General features: G+C 46.7%; 1 protein-coding gene across 8 annotated transcripts in view; it reads right to left on the reverse strand.

The window, feature by feature from the left end:
* The window catches only part of ZDHHC7 (zinc finger DHHC-type palmitoyltransferase 7), a 58,285-nt gene that overhangs the window by 22,689 nt on the left and 14,523 nt on the right, over nucleotides 1-21,073 (reverse strand). For 3 of the 8 annotated variants that reach the window (XR_013412275.1, XM_015126726.3, XM_077987034.1), the window contains exon 1: nucleotides 17,341-17,585. The gene's annotated coding sequence lies outside the window, so the exon portion shown is untranslated. Of the gene's footprint in view, nucleotides 1-5,887; nucleotides 5,996-10,955; nucleotides 11,071-17,157; nucleotides 17,586-21,073 lie in introns of those variants that run through there. The other 5 variants (XR_013412276.1, XM_015126727.3, XM_077987035.1 and 2 more) reach the window with 3 other exon arrangements.

Genomic DNA, 21,073 nt, shown 5'->3' on the forward strand with positions numbered 1-21,073 from the left:
CGAGGGCCACAGGGAACCCCCCACCATGGACAGAGAGGTTCCAAGTGCTTGTCATAGCTCCATTAAAAAAAAAAAAAAAGAAAGTCCAGGCCGGGTGCAGTGGCTCACGCCTGTAATCCCAGCACTTTGGGAGGCTGATGCAGGTGGATTACAAGGTCAGAAGTTCAAGACCAGCCTGGCCAAGATGGTGAAACCCCGTCTCTACTAAAGATACAAAAATTAGCTGGGCATGGTGGTAGGCGCTTGTAACCCCAGCTACTTGGGAGGCTGTGGCAGAGATTTGCTTGAACCCGCGAGGCGGAGGTTGCAGTGAGCCAAGATCGCGCCACTGCACTCCAGCCTGGGCGACAGAGCGAGACTCTGTCTCAAAAAAAAAAAAAAGAAAAAGTCAGTCGAAACATGGCTCATGAAACAGCACAAAACAGAAATGAGGGGTAAGAATCCAGAACACGCACGATGCACAGAGAAGAAAATGTCCACAAGGCACAAGTGTAATTCATATTCTTCAAAATAAGAGAAGAGATTGGTTCTCTGAAACAAAAAGAGGAACGGTTTAAGAACTTCCTGGTTATTCAACAACGAAAATACAACAGTCTATAGATTCTAAATTTTCTTAAACAGAATTGGACAAAAGAGTAGAAATGTCCCAGAGAGGAGAGCTAGAGGACAGAGAGAAAACCCTGAGGAGAGAATGTAAAATAAAATTAGAGGATCAGGTCAGGAGGTCCACCCTCCAAATAACAGAGGTTGAGCAAAGGGGTCCCCGGGAGAAAAGGGCGAAGCAGATCTCCTTGTGGTAGGTTTCACTCTGGCTTCAGCGCCTGCTGCCTGGCTCCTCCGCTCCATCTGTAGCTGAGATGCTTCCACGACAGTGCTTTTTCTGCCTGAGTCAACCCTCAGCTGCTGTCTGTTGTCTGAAACCAAGAGCCCTGACTAGTTTCTGAAAACACATTCTGGGGTGCTTCCCAATAACCCGAGATGGCTCGCTGTCTCCTGCCCCAGTGTGCCACATCTCCACCTGGGCCAGCTCTGTGGAGGTCCCTGCACCCATCGCACCCACTACAAGATCCCTCAAGGGTCGCTTCTCCCTCAATCTGCTGCTCAGGCCCTAGACAAACACTGACACAGCACTGGTTCCCCAACAGAGCTCCAGTTTTCAGTCCCTTCTGAATCTTTTTTTTTTTTTTTTGAGACGGAGTCTCACTCCTTTGCGCAGACTGGAGTGCAGTGGCGTGATCTTGGTTCACTGCAACATCTACCTCCCGGGTTCAAGCAATTCTCCTGCCTCAGCCTCCCGAGTAGCTGGGATTACAGGCGCACATCACCACTCCCGGCTAATTTTTTGTATTTTTAGTAGAGATGGGGTTTCACCATGTTGGCCAGGCTGGTCTCGAACTCCTGACCTCAGGTGATCCACCCGCCTCAGCCTCCCAAAGTTCTGGGATTAGAGGCGTGAGCCACCGCACCCAGCCTAAATGCAGTATTTATATATAGTAACTTTATTCAAATATCTATGCACCAGCCAGAAACTTGAAATGCTTAGTAATATTTTGAACTGTTTTCCAATGAGCTTATCTTAGCAATGCCTTAAAATCGAAAACTGGTTTAAAATTCAGGACTGTGAATCACAAGCATCAGGTCTACACAAGATTTCCTACAATGAGATCAAATCTCCAATTAATTTTATAAATTTAAAACAGTAACCAACACAACCACCACTTTGGAAAGCAGTCTGGCACTTTCTCAAAGTTAAACAAATATCTACCCTGTGACTTAGAGATAGAACTTCCAGGTATTTACCCAAGAAAAATAAATATGAATATGAACACAAAAACTTGTCCGATACTGTTCACAGCAGCTTTGTTCATAATACCCACAAACTGGAAACAACCCAAACCCGTCAACAGGAAATAGATAACAAACATTGGTATATTTACATAACGGCAGACTTCTGAGCAAAAAAGCAGGAAAATATTCCTGATACAAGCAACATAGCTACATCTCAAAAATACTATGCTAAGTGAAAGAAGCCAGACATGGAAGAATATATACGGTGTGATTCCATGTGTATGATATTCTAAATGAGGCAAACTCGTTTATTTAGAAAGAAATCAGAATAAGGATTTGAGCACAAGTAGAAGTGACTGTGGAGAGGGCCAAGGTAACACTGTAAGTTGAGAGGCATGCCTGTATCTTAAGACAAGTGGGTGACACAGGCATATGCGTTTGTTAAAACAAAATACAATCCACTGTTTAAAAAACACCCAGTTGACTATATACTTTAAATTGTGGGGCTGGGTACAGTGGCTCATACCTATAATCCCAGTGCCTTGGGAGTCCAAGGCAGGATCGCTTGAGCCCAAGAGTTCGAGACTAGCCTAGGCAACATAGCAAGACCCTGTCTCTACAAAAAACTTTTTAAAAAATTGGCCAGGCAGGGCCTGTACTCCCAGCTTCTCAGGAGACTGAGGCAGGAGGACCACTTGAGTTCTGGAGGTCGAGGCTGCACTGAGATGTGTTTGTGCCACTGCACTCCAACCTGAGCAACAGAGCAAGACCCTGTCTCTAAAATAAAATGAAATAAAATAAAATAAAATTGTGCATTTCACCGTACATTAATCATGCCTCAATTAAAACCATGAGTAGGAGAAAAAATACCCAGCACAGGCATGCATGGCAGGTGTGAAAGTGCAAGGGTGCGGCACGAGGCAACTCCCAGCGAGTGGTGGAGACACTCTTCTTCCTGGATAACCTGTATTCCTGAGTCAAGACCCTGTCTTGGATTTACTTGTATCTGTAACTTCAAGCGAGTTTCTTAAGCTCTTCGCCCTTACTTTTTTCCTTGGCTATAAACAGAAAATGTATTTCTCAGGAACACACTGAAAACAAGTAAACAAAAGATACCAGTATTCTCTGGTGATCAGTGACTACAGAAAAGAACCAAGACATAATTATTTTTACCACTGCACTGCTAAGTATGTCCACCCTACAGTCTGGTATTCATGTTTATATTAAAACACTATTTAAACTTGCCATTGCTTCACTATTCATACGCCCACTTTGGCCCCATAAAAAACGGAATTAAGCAAACCTGTCTTAGAATAGAAGCATACAAAACAAACTCAACCCCTGCCATGAAGAGTCCGTTCAATTCAAACCTCAGGTTGGGGAGTTGGGGGTGGGCATCCAAGCACATATCTGTGCAGGGCCCCAAGGACAGGCAGCCAAACACAGCTTCAGCCACAGGAGCAGAGTGCACACAGCAGCGGGGTGGGAATCCGATGTGCAAAGTGCTTTCCCCAAGTCAGGAGCAAAGTGTGATCAGGGAGAGAGATGAAAACAGCTACTTCTGGAGGAACCAGAGAAAGTGTCAATAAAGACGACAGACAGCATGGGTGGCCCCAACAGACCAGCAAGATATGGACAAGAGAGGACAATCTTGTGAGACAGCGCAGAGGCAGAAGGGAATTCTGCATTCCGGTGGGGAATGTGACCAGAAGGACAAACCTGAGGCCCACTGGAACCACAGCCTGAATGCCAGGCTAAGGAACCTGGAATTCTGGACTTCATTCTGCTGGAAAGGGAGGCACCAGACCTTAGGTAAATCAGATGGTTTAAAAGATAACTGGGGCCGGGCGCGGTGGCTCACGCCTGTAATCCCAGCACTTCGGGAGGTGGGTGGATCACTTGAGGCCAGGAGTTCAAGACCAGCCTGGCCAACACGGCAAAACGCCATCTCTACTAAAAATACAAAAATTAGCCAGGCGTGGTGGCCCGTGCCTGTAATCCTAGTTACTTGGGAGGCTGAGTCAGGAGAATCACTTGAACATAGGAGGCAGAGGTTGCAGTGAGCCAAGATCGCGCCACTGCACTCCAGCCTGGGCGACAAAGCAAGCCCCCATCTCACAAAAATAAATAAATAAAAATAAAAAGATAACTGGCAACAAAGTGAGACTAGGTTGGCAGAAGGAAGACTGGCAACCAGGAGCCCACTGCCCTAAGCAGCAGGGCCTCTTCCGAGGCTGGGGACCGTCTGAGAGACAGTCACAGAAAGAAAAGCAATACAGAGACTGATGGGACAGAACAGAGGGGAGCACAGCAACTACAGCAAAGAGGGACATGGAGCATTTGTGCCCTGGGGGAACACTTTTGGGACGTGGGCGCTGCAGACTCAGGGAGAGTGCCAAGACTGGGGCGCACTGAATTTGAGGTGTCCATGGGCCAAGCTCACAAAGCTGACCAGCAAGCAGACAACGAATGCTCTGACCCAGAATGAGAGGCCCCAGCACAGAGGTGACAGGTAAAATGGGACCAAAGTGGGACCGGATGAGCTCCCCAGGCTGGGACCCTGGGGAGCAGAGACATTAAGTGAAGGAAGCTAGGAAAGGCAGGGAAGGGAGTTGAGGGAAGCAGGAGGGAAGGGAAATGAGGAAGGCTGGAGGAGTCAACAACCCCAAATAAGCCAGGGGAGAGGCCAATGGGATTAGCGGGTACCTTTTGCTGACAGTTTCAGTAAGTGTTACAAGACTGGGAGACTGGGTAGTGAGAAAATTAAAGAAGCCAATTTTATAAACTGTTGTTAAGTGACAAACATCTGTAGCTAGAGGGAAAAGTGGAGGAAAATCTTTTTTTAAACTTCCCCTCATATATTATCTGATTTAATGCTTAGGACAATCCTCAAGAAGTTCTTGGTCTCCGCATTTTACAGAGGAGCTCCTTGGACCTATGGGATTGAAGTGTCACCCACAGTGACAATTAGTCAATGAGTTATCAGAGTCTCAACCCCGGGTCCCTGTAACTCCATGCAAGTCCCACCATGAGGCATTTTAGTATGACCATGCCACACTCTTAAAAAGCCTGTGATAGCCCCAAAACTAGATTTAATGGAAACAAGAATTTATGCCTAGTTAAGCCAATTAAGTTACTAGACTAAGAGTACGTAAGCTAAGAGGCCCTGCCACACTGGTCCCATTTTCTTTTTCTAATTTTGTACTTTTTTTTTTTTTTTTTTTACCTTTTCTTACAACTACAAAAGCAATATAGGCTCACTATAGTTTTCTGTTTTTAAAGAATGAGATTCTGGCCAGGTGCAGTGGCTTGTGCCTGTAATCCCAGCACTGTGGGAGACCGAGGCAGCTGGATCACCTGAGGTCAGAAGTTCAAGACCAGCCTGGTAAACATGGTGAAACCCTGTCTTTACTAAAAATACAAAAACTAGCTGGGCATGGTGCCGCATGCCTGTAATCCCAGCTACTCGGGAGGCTGAGGCAGGAGAATCACTTCAACCTTGGAGGCAGAGGTTGCAGTGAGCCGAGATCGCACCACTGCACTCCAACCTGGGCAAAGGAGTGAGACTCTGTCTCAAAAAACAAACAAAACAAAACAAAACAAAAAAACAGAGATTCCAAGTTTGCAGACACAGGGAATGAAACTCTAGAGAAGGAAAGACAAAAGGTGAAAGACAAAACTGTTCAGAGAATGAAAAGATAAGCCACAAACTGGAAGAAAATATTTGTAAATCATTTATCTGATAAAGAACTCATACCAAGGATACTGAAAGGACTTTTAAAACTCAACAGTAACAAACACAATTTTTTAAATAAGCAAAAAGATCTGAACAGACACCTTACTAACAAGGTTATACAAGTGGAAAATCAGCACATGAAGATGCCCACCATCATATGTCATTAAGGAATTGCTAATGAAGACAATGAGGCACCACTACCTGCGTATGAGGATGGCTACAATCAGAACAACTGACCAGGTCAACTGCTGGCGAGGATGCCGAACAACAGCAATTCTCCTTTATTTTCATGTGAACACAAAATGGTACAGCCACTTTGGAAGACAGTTTAGCAGTCTCTTACAAAGTTAAATATACTCTTACCATAAGATCCAGCAATCACGCTCTTAGGCATTTTCCCAACTGATTTGAAAATTTAACATCCACACAAAACCCTGCACAGGATATTCATAGCAGCTTTCTTCATATTCACTAAAAAGTGAAAGCAACCAAGATGTCTTTCAGTAGGTGAATGGATACCTGTGGTACATCCATACAATTCAGCAATAAAAAGAAATAAAGAAATTAACTATTAACACACAGTGGCATGGATCAATCTTTTTTTTTTTTTTTTTTGAGACAGAGTCTGGCTCTGTCGCCCAGGCTGGAGTGCAGTGGCCGGATCTCAGCTCACTGCAAGCTCCGCCTCCCGGGTTTACGCCATTCTCCTGCCTCAGCCTCCCGAGTAGCTGGGACTACAGGCGCCTGCCACATCACCTGGCTAGTTTTTTTGTATTTTTTTTTTTTTTTTTAGTAGAGACGGGGTTTCAATGTGTTAGCCAGGACGGTCTCGATCTCCTGACCTCGTGATCTGCCCATCTCGGCCTCCCAAAGTGCTGGGATTACAGGCTTGAGCCACCGCGCCCGGCCTGGATAAATCTTAAAAGCATATTGTTAACTAGAGGTCAGGAGTTCAAGACCAGCCTGGCCAACATGGTGAAAACTCGTCTCTACTAAAAATACAAAAAATTAGCCAGGCGTGGTGGCGCATGCCTGTAATCCCAGCTACTTGGGAGGCTGAGGCAGGAGAATCACTTGAACCCAGGAAGTGAAGGTTGCAGTGAGCCAACAAGAGTGAAACTCTTTCTCAAAAATAAATAAATAAATAAAGCATATTGTTAAGTAAAAGAAGCCCACGAAAAGGCTACATATTGATGACTCCAATTATATGACATTTTGAAGAAGGCAGAGCTAGAGATGACAGTAAATGGATCTGTGGTTGGCACAGGCTGAAGAGTGGGTAAAGCTCAGGGGTTTGCTTTAGGGCAGTGTAACTTTATGACCCTGTGATGGTGGATACATAACATGATGAACTTGCAATAACTCACAGAACTTTATGACACAGTGAACCTCAATGCATGCAAATTTAAAGGAAATATTCTAGGAGGTCGAGATCTCAGGACGGAATGCAGGCTGTGACAGAAGAACCTAACTATATTCCGAATGCACGAATGTACGAAAACCTTACTGCAGAGGGCACAGGGAAGGTGCTGACCTAAGAAACTTGGGTAGTGAGTGGAATCTGTGAGACTAAGGTCTTACACCATATGCAGGAGCCATATGCACCGTATTCTAGTGGATAAACTTGTTTCCCATGAGGTATGATGAACAATCCTGAAACTATTATATTAATACTTACATTCTGCAATTTAACAATGAAGTATGCAGTGGCTCATGCCTGTAATTCTGGCACTTTGGGAGGCCGAGGCAGGAGGATCGCCTGATCCCAGGAGTTTGAGACCAGCCTGGGCAACACAGCGAGATCTCGTCCCTACAAATAAACAAAATAGGCCAGGCACAGTGGCTCACACCTGTAATCCCAGCACTCTGGGAGGCCGAGGTGGGTGGATCACCAGAGGTCAGTAGTTCGAGATCAGCCTGGCCAACATGGTGAAATCCCATCTCTACTAAAAATACAAAAAGTAGCTGGGTGTGGCGACGCACGCCTGTAATCCCAGCTACTCTGGAGGCTGAGGAAGGAGAATCACTTGAACCTGGAAGGCGGAGGTTGCGGTGAGCCGAGATCGTGCCAATGCACTCCAGCCTGGGTGACTCCGTGTCAAATTATATATAGAGAGAGAAATTTAAAGCAAAAATGAGCCAGACATGGTGGCACACATCTGGGGTCTCAGCTACTTGGGAGACTTAGGGGAGGGAATTGCTTGGGCCCAGGCAGTTAAGGTTGCAGTGAGCCATGATCACACCACTGCACTCCAGCCTGGGCAACAGAGCAAGACCCTGTCTCAAAAAAAAAAAAAAAAATTAAGTAAATGGATGGCAAGAGCCAGGCTTCTCACTGTTGGGGTGCAAGGTTCCAGGTAAGCAAGAGGAGGAAGCTAGAATGACCTACGCTTTTGGTTTAAGAAAGATACAAGCAGTTACATATGGAAATATCTATAGATACGTATACACACATGGGTTAGCATCCACACATATTTATACTTGCTCTGTCAGCTGAGACGGCCTAGAAGCAACACCCCAACAGCCACCAGCACACCTAATTCTCAGATCTTGGTTTGCTGTTGTTGCTTAACATTGAAGATGGGATCTTGCTATGTTGCCCAGGCTGGTCTTGAACTCCTAGGCTCAAGAGATCTTCCCACGTCAGCCAAAGTGCTGGGATTATAGATGTAAGCTACCACAGATCTTGGTTTTTAATACCATTCTCTAATAAATAAAAGGAACCAGGACTGAGGCAAAAATATATATACAAGATGAGCTTGGAGCATCTTGTATTGCCAGACAGTAATGAAGTGTTCACAACACACACACACAATCATGGGGACAGGTGGACACATGAAAGGGATATAGGAACCAAGTAAAAGAGCTCCCAATGGCCAAAGCTTTTTCCAGGAAAATAAAATAGTATTGCTTTATAACCCGAAGCATCAAGTAAACATGCAAGAGTCCAGACTGATATAAAGCAATAGTTGAATAAACAGAAAATAGACAAATACCTAGTGCTAGCGCCGCGAGTCCGAGGAACACCCGCGGCTCCTCCTCCTCCAGGACGGAAGACGCCGCTCCCCACCCCTCAAGTATGGCCATTCGCAGGGGCGGTTTCTAACGAGTGGAGTACAGAAAGGAAGAAAATAATTTTACCAAGGAGAAACTTGGCAAACACCACCTCAGTCAGCCAGGTGTTCAAGGCCATATCCACAGCAATGAGTCGTGTGGACAGAACGCAGCCTTGACAGGTTGTGGCGGGACAGGCCCTCTAACTGTATCACCCAAGTCTAGTCATGAGGCAAATACCAAACAAGTCCCAAGAGAAGGGCATCCTACAGAAAATCCCTGACCCGCAGCACTGCTCTCAACTGCCAATCACCCAAACAAGGAAGGCCTGAGAAAGCACCACAGCCAAGAGGGGCCTAAAGAGACGTGCCCACTCATGTCCTGTGTGATCCTGGGTGGGATCTTGGGACAGAGAAAGGATATTAAGGAAAAGCGGAGGAAATCGGAATCAAGTGTGAATTTTATTGACATGAGAAAAAGCGTGGGTGGAGTGGGGGATGGTCGATAAAGCAGAATGATCCTTCCTCCCCGGAGGAAGAAAGGAGAACCCCGGGATTAAGAGAAGTGAAAGCAGTTCACACTCAGGAAGACCTGAGTGTCTCAGCAGAGAGGAGGAGCGGGGCCACAGCGCTGGGAGGGCCTATGGAGATTGCAAAATGGAGATGGGGTGGAGAGGTGGCAGCCAAGAGGGGCCTGAACCTTCACCCTGTGGGGCCCAGACAATGCTGACACCTTAAGTGTCTCATAGAGGATGGGAATGGCTGGTCCTTTTATCCAAAGGCCCAGTCCAGCACCGTAAACTTACCCAGGACTGGAGATTAGCCAGGATGATGGGCTAGAAAAGCAGAGTAACGAAGGCAAGACAAAGATGCAAGCTGGAGAGGCCAACCTCAGAGTCCAAGGGGCAGGAGGAGAGGCCTGGTAAGCCAAGGGACCGAAACTCAGGGCACTGAGGGCCTGAGGAGCCTGAGAAACAGACTCAGAGGAAGTGAGGGGCAGGACTGAGGCTGGGTCCAGCCGGGAGCTGTAAGATCCAGAGGCAGTGGTTCCTATGGGCTGGGCAAACAGGGGGCCGCACAGAAGCAGAGGTGAAGGTGCCCACATTGTAGGTATGTCACCAGACCAGATGAGTCAGGGAACCTGAGTCAAGGTGGGGAAGGCTACAGAAGTCACGTCCTCACTCAACTCGCAAAAGGAGCGCAGCACTCAGCTGACTCGCTGCAGTGAGCCAACAGCGATCGCGCTCCTAAGTGCTCTTGCCATCAACTGGCAATCATGAAATATTCAGTTTGTCCTTTCAAATCCTACCATAGGAAATCATGCTCTATGAAACCACGATTTTCTACTCAAATTACTGAATCCAAAGATCAGAATATTAACTTTTAAGGAATAAAAATCCACACCAGAATATTAACCCAACTAAAGCCACATCTCAATGATATGCTGGCACATAAGCCATACGGCGAATAGTGACCTTGCCTGACCTTTCTAGAAGGGCATTTCATGTTAAAATACTTAATTACTCTACAGTAGGACACAAACACTGCAGATCAAAAACATGGCAACCTGGGGGAACACACACAGCACACGATGGACCATGGACGTGGGAGAGGGAACGCCAGTCTCAGGAGTGAGGGGCCTGGGGGACAACCCTGGCTTTCCTTCCCCCTAGCTGCACCCTGTCTCTGACTGGATACTTCTCCTCCACCCATGTCAACGCCGGGAGCACCCAGGCTTAGTCCTCGGTCTTCCCTTCATCTACATGCTCTCCACAAAGGAGTTCATGGGGACCTCAATTTCATGAAGTTTAAAAAAAAAAAATCTGGAAAACTCTCGGGCTGACAATGCATCGCTAAGTGCGTCTATCCAACTGGCCACTCCACAACTCCAGGGGAGGAGGTCAAAGCAGAACCTTCCCCAGTCAGTCACCACGCCACACTTTCCCATCTCAATAAACGGCACACTGAGGTCAAAAAACAAGGACCCGCCCTTCATGTATCTCATTCCCCACCTCTCCACATCTAGCTAATCAGCAAGTCCTATAGGGTGCACCTCTAAACCTACCCCAAATCCGACCACTTCTCTCACCTCCCCACCTGCCCAGACCAAGGTCTCATGAGGCTCTCACCTACGGAGCGCTCAGATCACCTGCTAACCCGTCCTCTCTCTACTCTCACGCCTCTGCTCACTCAACAGTCCGGTCCCCCATATGGCACCCAGCGTGGTCTTCTACAGATATAAATCAGATCATGTCACTCCCCTGCCTAAGCTCGTGCAATCACTGCCTTTTCAGTGAGAATAAAATCCCCACCACCACCACTCCACCCCACCACCGTGGCCTAGAAAGCCTCACTCCATCTGCAGCCTGCTGGCCTACCTTCCTAGCAGCCTCTCCCTGGCTGCTTTTTCTGCCATCACCTCAATGGAATGTTCCTTGTAGTATCCCCAGCACTCCCGAGCTCACCACGCACTCCACAAACATTTGTTGAGCGAATAAGTAAGGGAAGGAGGGTGCTTGAGGAAGACAAGAAAAAGTAGAAAGGAAGCCCACAAGCAAATGATAGGGGCATGTGATCAGATCTGCCAGGGAAGTGGGCCAGAGGCCCGAAGCAGCCTGGGAGGAAAGGAATAGAAGAGAAATGCACCAGGGTTACAGAGAAAGAGGGAGAAGCGGGTGAAGGGAAAAACCTCACCTGCAGGGAAGTCACAACTTCAGGTCCAGAAAACATGCGCACGGGACCTCACTAGAGCACGCAGGCCAGATGAGGCGGTCTCCAAGGAATGCTTACTCGTACCCCAAAGGTTCCCCTTTCATCCCTGGACGAGAGCCGCAACCCAACTTTGACAGTCAAATGGAGCAGCTATTTTTAAAAATCCCAGCATGGTAACTAAACCCTCAAGAAATCCAAATCCAGAAATAAAAAGAACTCTAGAGTTCCAAACCTCATTAAGTGTTCATCCCAGGGAATAGCAGAGCCTGAATCAGGCTGGTATTCCCAACCTCCTTCCCTGTCTTCCTAGAGTTTCCCTGTTTAATACAGAATGAGCTTTTATAATGCCAGATTAACCAGAGTTCAAAATACTAAGAAAATATGACATGCTAATAATACACTTAGCTCTCAATTACAAGTTAATGACAACATAAAATATGAGGGTGAGACGAAAGGCTATTTACTGAGCATCTACTGTATGTCAGGAGATTTATGCACCTGACCACCGCCCTAAAAGCCAGGCGTTATCGTGAGCTCATTTTCAGGATGACAAAATTGAGTCTTACAGGCTAAGTGCCTTGCTCAGATCCACAGCCAGTTAGGGTGGAGTCAGAACTGTTTTGACTCCAAAGCTCGTGTTCTTCCATTAAAATACATTGGCTTCCAGAGCACTCAGTTTTAGAAAGTGCATTCTGTAATGAATAAACTGAATGTGGGAAATATGGAATCTAAGAATTCAAAACATTTCAGTGAACTGTAAAAGCTGGTCTCCAATGAGACTGGAAGCCTTTCTAGCTGACTGCCCTTCCTCGCACGGTGCTGCAAATGAACTGCAGTGTTTCCCGGTGAACCAAACCACCAGCTTAACAGAGTGTCTTTTTCCAAATCAGAGACATTCCTCGTGCAACCAGAATTGATTCACCACCTTTTAGCCTCTGGACACAAAATTCCTCCTCCTCCTCCTCCATTCCTGCATGCATGACAACACTTCCCACTTACAGCTCTGATCCTTCTCTTCTCACCTTTCCCACAACCCAAGTTTAGGCAGCCCTCATCTCTAGCCTGTACCTCTGCAGAACGCTAACTTCAAGGGTCACTAGATTCCACTGACTCTCCACATGGCTGCAGGAGTCACCGTTCGAAATCACAGCACAGGCCAGGGGTGGCGGCTCACACTTGTAATCCCAGTGCTTTGAGAGGCTAAGGTGGGAGGAACACTCGAGTTAAAAGACCAGCCTGGGCAACATAGCAAGACCCTGTCTCTACAAAAAAAAAATTTAATTAGCTGGGCACAGTGGTACACAGCTGTGGTCCCAGCTACTTGAGAGGCTGAGGCAGGAGGATTACTTGAGCCCAGGCGCTCAAGGCTGCAGTGAGCTATGACTGCATCACTGTACTCCAGCCTGAGTAACAGAGCGAGACCCTATCTCAAAAAAATTAAAAACCTAAACAAAAATTCCTTGAAAAATAAAATTAAATAATTTAAAAATAATATATAGGGCTAGGTGCAGTGGCACCTACCTGTAATCCCAGCACTTTAGGAGGCTGAGGTGGGCAGATCATTTGATCTCAGGAGTTCAAGACCGGCCTGAGCAACAAGGCGGGATCCCACTTCTATAATTTTTTTTAAAAAAGGAACCCGGTGCAGTGGCGTGCACCTGTAGCCCCAGCTACTCAGGAGGCTAAGGTGGGAGAATCGCTTCAGCCCAGGAGGTTGAGGCTGCAGTAAGTTGACATCATGCCACTGCACTCCAGCCTAGGTGACAGAGTAAGACCCTGTCTCAAAAATAGCAATAATAATAAATAAAATAAAACAAAACCACAGCACAGGTCACAAAATCAACCTGTTATGAAACCTTCTGGCTCTCCCAACCTTTCCAGGCTCAACATTCCCCACTCTCTTCCATATGGTGCTCCTTTGGATTCCCCTTACCTCGCCTGTCATACATCTGTGGTTTTGCTCCTGTTTCCTCCAATTAGAATTCTCTCTTTCTCTGCCTTGCCAAATTATTCATTCACCAAACAGTTTTCAAGCACCCACTACCTATAATACACTATAGAAGAACACAGCATTTTCAAAACCATAAGATGCTGAACCAAAATCTGGCACTGTCTGGGCCCCATGCAGAGTCTGGGTTTGATTAGAGGATTAATAGGATTCCCCTGAAATGTTTTTCAAGCATGGAATGGAGGCTGGGTGCAGTGGCTCACGCCTGTAATCCCAGAAATTTGGGAGGCCAAGGCAGGTGGATCACCTGAGGTCAGGAGTTCAAGATCAGCCTGGCCAATATGGTAAAAACTCATCTCTACAAAAATACAAAAATTAGTTGGGCATGATGGCAGATGCCTGTAATCCCAGCTACTCGGGAGGCTGAGGCAGGAGAATCACTTGAACCTGGGAGGCGGAGCTTGCAGTGAGCCAAGACCATGCCATCGCACTCCAGCCTGGGCAACAGAGCAATACTCCATCTCAAAAAAAAAAGAAAGGAATGGAATGGAATGGAACTCAGTAGCAAACAGGGCTGAGATTACCAAGACAAGGATATGTTTGTAAATAGAAGTGAAGAAACCAGCAAATGGAAAAAACAATCAAAAAGGCAAGAGATAGTAAACGATAATCCACAGACCCATAACGAGCAGACCAAAGCAGACACAAGGGTTAACATCAGGAAGGAGGGACTGTCTCTTCCTCAGAGGCAAAGCAGAAGAAAATGACTGATGGATAGATACTCAAAGACATTTTAGTTAGAAGGAAACTAAGGTTGAGAGCTCTCCCTGTGGCCTGTGTCTCCTCCATGTTCTAGAAGGGACAGTCATTTGTCAATGGCAAAGCACAGTAGCATACAGTATTTTCAAGTAGGAAGGGACCAGGAAAGAAGTAGGATATGTAGTAAATGATTTCACCAGGCCAGGCACAGTGGAACATGCCTGGAATTCCAGGCCGAGGCAGGCAGATTGCTTGGGCCCAGAGGTTTCAGACCAGCCTGGGTAACACAATGAGACCCTATCTCTACAAAAAATAGGCCAGGCATGGTGGCGTACACCTGTGGTCCCTGTTAAGTGGGAGGCTGAGGCAGAAAGAACCACTTGAGCCCAGGAGACCAAGGCTGTAGTGAGCCATGATTGTGCCACTGCACTCCAGCCTGGGCAAAAGAGCAAGACCCTGTCTCAAAGCAAACAAACAAAAAACAATTTAACTTTATTTAATCTTACCCAAAAAGAGGTCTGACCTTTGTCCTCAGCTAATAATACGATGTAGGGTGAGGGGGGAGCTGTTTGTCACAGGATATCAGTCTATCTCGGAACTAAGATCAACCATGTAGGCAATCAATCAATCAATCAATCAATCAATCAATCATGACTGCATAATGGAACCTCAATAACAACTGACCACCAAGGCTCAGGTGAGCTCCCCAGGCTGGCAATACTCCATGCATATTGTCACACATCAATGCCAAAAAAGTAACGTGTTCTAACTCCATAGGGAGAGGACAATCGTGCCTTTGGTACTTCCCCATCTGGTACTTCCCTGGACTCCACCCAAGGGTAGTTTTGGGAACCACCACCTACAACCCCCACCAAAAAAAGAGACAACTTGCAGTTGGTATCACAAGTGAGGGCAGTCCTGTGTGGACTGGTACTATTCCCTCTCAACTTTATAGCTAGCTAAGTGGCACAGTCCAACTAAACTCTTCTCAGATGTTACAACCGAAGGGTCACACAGCAAGTTGTTAACACTGACCCTGGAGACTAACTTTGGGAATAAGAACTTCCAGTGAAAATGACAGTTCTGACTTTATGTTCTGCTCTAGGGTTTCGGAAAAAAAAGGGTCAGACGCAGTGGCTCACGCCTGTAATCCCACCATTCTGGGAGGCTGAGGCACGCGGATCACCAGAGGTCAGGAGTTGGAGACCGGCCTGACCCAACATGGAGAAATCACGTCTCTACTAAAAATACAAAATTAGCCAGGCATGGTGGCGCATGCCTGTAATCCCAGCTACTCAGGAGGCTGAGGCAAGAGATTCGCTTGAACTCAGGAGGTGGAGGTTGCAGTGAACCAAGATCGAGCCATTGCACTCCAGCCTGGGCAACAAGAGCGAAACTCCATCTCAAAAAAAAAAAAAAGTACTTCTTAACTTAAAATATTATTTTAAAGAAACATACCCCAAAAAGCAGCTTTAGTAAAATTATCTTGTATAGTTGTCCAATCAGGAAAACTACTCAATGTTCATCTCAAACATTAACTTTCTATGTGAACTTATTTCTAGACCCATTTCCTTTGTTAATTTAACAAAGATTGTATTATTTGTATCAACAAAGCATCCAAGCCAGCAGGTAAGTTTCAGTAAGAATGTAAAAGTACGTTCATACTTTAGACTGAATCAAGATTGTTCTTATATAAAGTTCATTTCAGTGCTTTCTTTCTCACTGAAAGGGCCATTCTATTCATGCTAATACTTTTCTGTTCTTGAAGAGGATTTGTTTTTTACAGTTCATTGGTTAGCAGGGCTGTAAAGTTTCAATTCATTAATTTGTCAACTGAGGCAGGCTCTGAGCCAATGGTAGCAGAAGAGTTCCCATTATTATTTAGTGAATCCTTTAGGAATTACCTTTTCAAATAGTTGTCTTCTCCTTCAACTCTCAAATCAGAAGTCAGTGTGGGCCCCTAACCTTCTATTTTCCAGAATGTTCAAGACCTGCAATTTAGTTAATACTTCTGTTCCATTCCATATTTCAAATATCCCAAGAGCCTTTCACTTTAACCAAGTTCTGACTTTTAACAAGCAAATTTAACAAAGTGATTTTTTTTTTTTTTTTTTTTTTTTTTGAGATCGGGATCTCATTCTGTTGCCCAGGCTGCAGTGCTGTGCCATGATCTCGATCTCAAGTGATCCTCCCACCTCAGCCTCCCAAGCAGCTGAGACCTCAGGCGTGCACCACCATACCCGGCTAATTTTTGAATTTTTTTGGTAGAGATAGGAGTCTCAGTATGTTGCCCAGGCTGCTCTCCAATTCCTGGGCTCAAGCGATCCTCCTGCCTCAGCCTCTCAAAGCGCTGGGATTACAGGCATGAGCCACCGTGTGCGTGCCTGCCAGGCCACAAAGTGACTAAAAGGTGATTTCAGGTATGTCAACACTGTAAAACATAACAAAAAAGAGATTCTTCATCTGTGAGGTGAAGAGTTCAGAAAGAAATATTAATACACATTGACCTAAATCTCTAAACCGCTTGGGACAGTAACAGTAACACAGATAAATACGTGCGCTTAAGTGCATACACTAAGCAGACTGCAAATGCAACATTGCAGCAGCGATATGACCAACACTGTATACAGCCCAGACAGTAAAAGAAGCTACAAGGAGCCGCATCAACACTGCTTCTTACACTCCAATTTAACTGCCACAATAAACTGGTTATTTACAAGCTAATAAAGAGTGTGTCTATCTAACCGAGTGTGACTCAGTTGCAGAAGGAACCACACCAGGAGAGGTGAGCCTTACTGCCCTCAAAGCTGACCTGACTGTCCCAGATGCCCTTTCAGGCAACTAACACCCAAAGGTGACTGACGTGGAGCAGGAGGGAAGATAACTAGGAAGATGGGCAGAGAATAAAAAAGTTTACAACTTAAGAGGAAGAGAAGCCACAACGCGAGGTCCGAGACTGTTCATTGTAATACATGCCTATAAAAAAACTCTTTACAGCTTACACAGGGTTTATGGCTGCTCTGTAACCACCACCCCGTCATTAGTCACACAGAAAACCAGCGCTCGGAGAGCTGAGTGTCACGCCCAAGGTCAGGCAAAAAGCTGGGGCTGCAAGCTAGTCCCTATCCCGAGAGAGTAACTAAGGAATGACAAGGAGGCACCTGGCAGGGAAGTCAGGTGCGGGAACCGAGGTGCCCCTAGGAACTCCAGAAGGTCGCAGGTGCGCGGCGGGGTGGAGGAGAGAGAGCGGCGGGACCGACGGAAGGATAGGGCAGGCCGAGGGCCGGGAGTGGCCGGGAGACCCGGGAGTGAGCAGCCCGCCGGGCCCAGCCCGCCGCACTCACCCGAGGCCCGGGCGGGGTCGCCCGGCGCTGCGGCTCCTCCCGGCCTGCGGCGGCGGCGGCGGCGACTGCAGCGGCCGAGGCAGGGACGCATCATGCGGCCGCGCTCATGGCCGGGCCGGAGCGGGCCCCGCGGCTCGGCTCGGTTCCCTGGGTCCCGCCAGGCAGGTCTGAAGGAGGCTGCCGCCGAGCAGATGCCGGAGCCCGGAGCCTTGGCTGAATAGCGGGGCCGCGCGAGCCCCGGAAGTGAACCCGGCGAGGTCAGTGACGCCGCACCTACGCAGTTCCGGCCGCGCCGCTCCCGCGGAGAGGGGCGCTCGAGGCGGTTTGAGGGGACCCGGAGGCTCTTGCAAACTGGCAGTTCATTGAGAAAAGGCAGCTTTTAGTCACAGCCCCTCTCGCTAAGACAGAGATGCAGCCAAACTGAAGTCCGGAAGGAGAAAGGATAGTGGCTACGGGCTGCTGCAGGGTCCAAGCCACGCTGTTAGGCTGCCGAACCCGCGGCGGTGTCTCAGGGCCAGCTCCAGGTGTGGCCTGTACTAGGTGCGGGGATATGACCTAAGGAAATGGGAAAGTACGGGAGCGGGAGTGGAAATTGCTGAGCCAGAAAGCAGTGGGGAAAAGAGGGAAGCGCCCTGAACTGGGGATTGGAGGCCTGACTCCTGAGGTCCGCGGAGCCCCCGGCCTCCTCCTTGAAGGACACTAGAGCATCCACGGTCCCTTCCCTATAGTAAGCCCTAAGGTGTTTGAAAGTAGGAAAATGTTTTTTAAGGCCAGGCGCGGTGGCTCACGCCTGTAATCCCAGCACTTTGGGAAGCCAAGGCGGGCTGATCACTTGAGGTCAGGAGTTCGAGACCAGCTCAGCCAACAATGGTGAAACCGCGTCTCTATTAAAAACACATAAATTAGCCGGATGTGGTGGTGCACGCCTGTAATCCCAGCAGCTACTCGAGAGGCTGAGGCAGGAGAATCATGAACCCTGGAGGCGAAGGTTGCAGTGAGCTGAGATCACGCCACTGCACTCCAGCCTGGGCAACAGAATGAGCAGTCTCCAAAAAAAAAAAAAAAAAAAAAAGCATATCCTTTTTTAAAAAAAAAAGTAAAATATGACTCACAAATATAAAATGAACGTATGTCAAAGATTTCATTTAACTCATTAATGATGGTATATATACAATGCTCCACTAGAACTCTAGATAGCTTAAAGATAAAAATAAGACCCCATAAGACAAGATAACCCAGAAGGGTATGCCAGACAATACCTGCTTGTTCAATGAAGACACCTAAAGAAAACTTCTGGTTTTCTTTAGGCCCGGGTGTGGTGGCTCACATCTTTAATCCCAGCACTTGTGGGAGGCCCAGGCGGGCGGATCACCCGAGGTCAGGAGTTTGAAACCATCCTGGTCAACATGGTGAAACCCCATCTCTACTAAAAATACAAAAATTAGCCAGACACAGTTTTGGGCGCCTGTAATCCCAGTTACTCAGGAGACTGAGGCAGGAGAATCGCTTGAACCTGGGAGGCAGAGATTGCAGTGAGCTGAGATTGCGCCATTGCACTCCGACCTGGGTGACAGAAACTCCGTCTCAAAAAAAAAAAAAAGAAAAAGAAAACCAGAATATATCACCGCAAAATATGCCTCTTCGACATAAAAATTATTTTCAGCTGAAGGCAATTAAGAAGCAACAAATGCAGGAAAAGTTCTCTTTATCTTCCCCCTTTTCTGCCTAAAGGGCAGGTGTAAATTCAGTTTTACTGGACACTCTAGACTTTTCTTAGCCCAGAGAGGGCACCAAAGGAATCTGTAAACAAACCTTACTCTATTAAAGTTTCTTCCCATGTGTAAACCTTCCCACAGTTTGCCACCCTTGGAAGCTGCAAACTACTTTCCTTTGTCCTGTCATTTCTCTACAAACGTATTGTTCTTTTTTTTTTTAATGGAGTCTCGCTCTGTCTCCCAGACTAGAGTGTAGTGGTGCAATCTCAGCTCACTGCAACCTCCACTTGGTTTAAGCAATTCTCCTGCCTTAGTCTCCTGAGTAGCTGGAATTACAGGGGCCCACCACCATGCCCGACTAATTTTTGTATTTTTAGTAAAGACAGGGTTTTGCCATGTTGGCCAGGCTGGTCTTGAACTCCTTACTGCAAGTGATCCACCCACCTTGGCCTCTCAAAGTGCTGGGATTGTAGGCATGAGCCACCATGCCCGGCCAAAGGTATTATTCTTTGTCGAAGGTACTGTGTGAAACCACATTCTAAGCTACCTCTTCGAGTTACTCTTTCCCAAGTTTCTCTTATGTATATATGAGATGTACATGTTAATAAACTTCTATTTGTTTTTCTCTTATTAATTTGTGTTTTTTTGTTTTGTTTTTGAGATGGACTCTCCTTCTGTCACCCAGGCTGGAGTGCAGTGGTGTGATCTCTGCACAGGGTTTCACCATGTTGGCCAGGCTGGTCTGGAACTCCTGACCTCAGGTAATCCACCCACCTCGGCCTCCCAAAGTGCTGGGATTACAGGCATGAGCCACCGCGCCTGGCCTAGTTTGTCTTTGTTACAGGGACCCCAGCCAAGAGTTTAAAAGGGTAGAGAGATAAGGAGTTTTTTTTTTTCTCTTCCCCTACACACCCAATAATCTTTGCACTCATTTTAAAGTCTTTCTCAAAAAATGAAGAGTGGAGGGCTCCTCACCGCATAATGCTCAGTCCCCATGCTTTTGTCAATGCAAAATAATCAAAGGATTGGAATCTAAAGAGAGTTTATTCAAGCTCCAAGTTTGAGGATGGCCACCTGAGAAGCACAGTTCCCAAAGAATGGAAGTCACTGTATGGAGTGTAGACGTTTGGGGATCGTTTATAGAGAAATAGTTTAGGAACGCTTAACAGAATTTCAACATCTTTCTGTAGCAGGCTTAATGCACGGTTACAATAATCTGATTCATCAACGTGCTCCTTTTAGAAAAGGTTTATTTAACATTCCACAGTGAAGGTGTGACAGCCAGAGTCTTTGTGGCATCTGGTGTGACTTAGGTACAGGACAATAAAGAAGGCAGTTAATCTGTAACAAAGATTTTAGTGATTGGAAGGGGAGGACGTCTTTCCTAGTCGTCTACAGAACAAAAATAGTGAGGAAGGGGGTTAATCTACAGTCTATGAAGCAGAAGTTGCAAACATGCTACATGATCCAGTCTCCAGGGCTTAACTTACCCCTTGACAAATTTAGAGGGTCCTGTTGACAAAAAGAGTCAAATAGTCAAACTCTGTGAAATATCTGAAGAGATTTATTCTGATCCAAATATGAGTGACCAATGGCCCAGGACATAGCCCCAGGGGATTCTGAGAACATGTCCCAAGGGGGTTGGGTTACAGTTTGTTTTTTACATTGTAGGGAGACAAAACTTCAATGAATACATGTAAGATGTACATTGGTTCAGTCTGGAAAGGTGGGACAACCGAAATAAGGTCGTGAGGTTGGGGGAGGGGTGCTTCCAGGTCATAGGCAGATTCAAAAATTTTCTCTGGCAATTAGTTCGCAGAGTTATTATCTAAAGACCTGGAGCCAATAGAAAGGAATGTCAGTTAAGGGGTTGTGGAGACCTTGGTTTCATCATGCATGTGAAGCCTCCAGGTAGCAGGCTTAGGAGTTTTTTCTTTTTGAGATGGAGTTTCACGCTTGTCACCCAGGCTGGAGTGCAATGGCGCAATCTCAGCTCATTGCAACCTCCGCCTCCCAGG

This window comes from Macaca mulatta, chromosome 20 (genome assembly GCF_049350105.2).
Source record: "Macaca mulatta isolate MMU2019108-1 chromosome 20, T2T-MMU8v2.0, whole genome shotgun sequence".
Lineage (NCBI taxonomy): Eukaryota > Metazoa > Chordata > Mammalia > Primates > Cercopithecidae > Macaca > Macaca mulatta.